Raw genomic sequence first — 2,500 nt, forward strand, 5'->3', positions numbered from 1 at the left:
GATCTAAGGAACCATAACTGATTTAATGAGCCATTCGCGGTTTCACCTTAATGCGGCTTGTACTGAGACATGCATGGCTTAATCTTTGAGACAAGCATATGACTACTGGCAGGATCAACCAGGGAGCTGCGTCAACTAGAGCTGAGCAGCCGGCCGCCCGGGAGTGTGTCCCGGGGGCCCGCGCGAACACGCAAGCGTCCGCTCAATCATTCTGCAAACAGGAGGAGGCTGAGCTCCCCTGCACAATACACCTCGAAACCCTCTCAGGTCCCGGCGGCGCGCAGCGCCGTCCCAAGTACTTGGTCGGGTTCGAGAGAGGCGCAATCGCCCGGAGTTAGGCGAGTAGACGCTTTCGGTGCGACCACCCGTGCTCCCAACTGAGCTTGCCGCTGCCGACAGAGGCCCGGGAGCGTGCTGTCGTGGCATTGCCGGCGGGAGACAACACGCGCCACCTACGGTGACCGGCAGCTCCAACGCCAGCGCCACAGAAGGACAAAAGCCCCACTTGGGTGCCGAAGCGAACTCTCCCAGCACAGCGCACGCGCCAACACATCCGCACAGCTGCGATACAAACCACCAGCGAGAACCGCTGGGGCGACCGAGCAGCAGACGGCGTCGCGGCGCCGAGCGCCGGGCGGCGGCGCATCCTCAACGCACACAGTCCTCAATCGGACCAGCACACTGAAGATGTCCACCGCGCTTCGCACCGGGCCCGCGAGGACCTACTTTGGCCGCACGGCGCCGCGCGCAGGGTGCGCCGGCGCGCAGCTGCGACGCCTGCCGCGTCCGTCGGCCGGCGCGCCTGCCACTGGCCGCCCCCACCAGCCGGCTGTAGCGCGTGCGCCCACGCACCGCGCGGCCAGCACGCCGGGAGGCGCCCCCTCACCGGCCGGGGACGGTCCCACCCAGCCACCGCCGCGTATCGCTTCACACCCAGATGCCGTTCAGTTTCGTCGGCATGGTGGGTATCGCTGGAACAACCGGTTAGTACCTCAACCTATCGTCGCCATCACCGATTCACCCCTAGCGAGAACAACCGCACCACAACAGGTTACCATTTGTTCATTTGCGTAACTTCACCAGAAAACGCAGGCGTCCATCGCCATTTGCAACTTCAACGATTATTGCATGCCTGTGTCAGGTGTCACGCCACACTACGTCTGCCCACATACACGCAACAAAATGTGCACGCCTAGACAATACGTGGAAGGTGGCCCCCGTACGTATGCGATGTCCATTGCTCGAACGACTGTCAACCGGCCTCTGTAGCATGTCGCAGATATGGAACGCGGTGCACCATGCCATCACGGTGTGTGAGGAGAGACGACTAGGTCCGAATACATCAACAGACAGCTCATGCTGATCGCCATCCACGGCGTCCGTTCCTCCCACACGTCTCTATGGCGTACCACACTGCAATCCAGCTCTCATAGGGAGACGACACGTAGCTGCGTGCACAATATTTGCACTGTATGGTCCGCCGTTTTTGGGCGCAGTCGTTGTGCGGTCACACATGTGCCACGATGTATCATTCAGTACATAAGGACGAATGTGCAGTACAGATTGTGGTTCACGCGTACGACATCAGCGGACAGTTGACACAGGCCGCACCACAACGTAGCCTGAGTACGTCGCATGCGAAGGGCATTGAACATGCAAACTTCTCACCAACCAGCTTGCGAAGGCAGGGGGCAAGGTGGGGACGTGGGGAGGGGCGGCATGTACGTCCTGCTGCCATCCACATTACAGTGTACAGCAGGAGCATGTGGAAAGTGAGCAAGACTTGCAAGGTGTTTAACATGAAGCGATACACAGGGGTGCGGGCAGTGCGAGTAGCGAACTATATTGCGAGGGTTGCGGGTGGGCAACACTACAGTAATTGAACGAGTCGTATAACAATTACAGAGCAGGTTTAGGCGACAACGTGGGTTACGTTAAGGCGACAACATGGGTTAGGTTAAGGCACAACATGGGTTAGGTTAAGGCACAACATGGGTTAGGTTAAGGCACAACATGGGTTAGGTTAAGGCACAACATGGGTTAGGTTAAGGCACAACATGGGTTAGGTTAAGGCACAACATGGGTTAGGTTAAGGCACAACATGGGTTAGGTTAAGGCACAACATGGGTTAGGTTGAGGCACAACATGGGTTAGGTTGAGGCACAACATGGGTTAGGTTGAGGCACAACATGGGTTAGGTTGAGGCACAACATGGGTTAGGTTGAGGCACAACATGGGTTAGGTTAAGGTACAACATGGGTTAGGTTAAGGTACAACATGGGTTAGGTTAAGGTACAACATGGGTTAGGTTAAGGTACAACATGGGTTAGGTTAAGGTACAACATGGGTTAGGTTAAGGTACAACATAGGTTAGGTTAAGGTACAACATAGGTTAGGTTAAGGTACAACATAGGTTAGGTTAAGGTACAACATAGGTTAGGTTAAGGTACAACATAGGTTAGGTTAAGGTACAACATAGGTTAGGTTAAGGTACAACATA

The 2,500-nt window shown here is 56.1% G+C and overlaps 1 non-coding gene across 1 annotated transcript in view; it reads right to left on the reverse strand.

The window, feature by feature from the left end:
• The window catches only part of LOC124733421, a 1,909-nt gene extending 1,784 nt beyond the window's left edge, over window positions 1–125 (reverse strand). Inside the window, exon 1 of the ribosomal RNA XR_007008988.1 lies at window positions 1–125. This exon is cut by the window's left edge and continues 1,784 nt beyond it. This is a non-coding gene — a ribosomal RNA (small subunit ribosomal RNA).
• Window positions 126–2,500: the final 2,375 nt, after the last annotated feature.

This window comes from Schistocerca piceifrons, unplaced genomic scaffold (assembly GCF_021461385.2).
Source record: "Schistocerca piceifrons isolate TAMUIC-IGC-003096 unplaced genomic scaffold, iqSchPice1.1 HiC_scaffold_1393, whole genome shotgun sequence".
NCBI classification, from domain to species: domain Eukaryota; kingdom Metazoa; phylum Arthropoda; class Insecta; order Orthoptera; family Acrididae; genus Schistocerca; species Schistocerca piceifrons.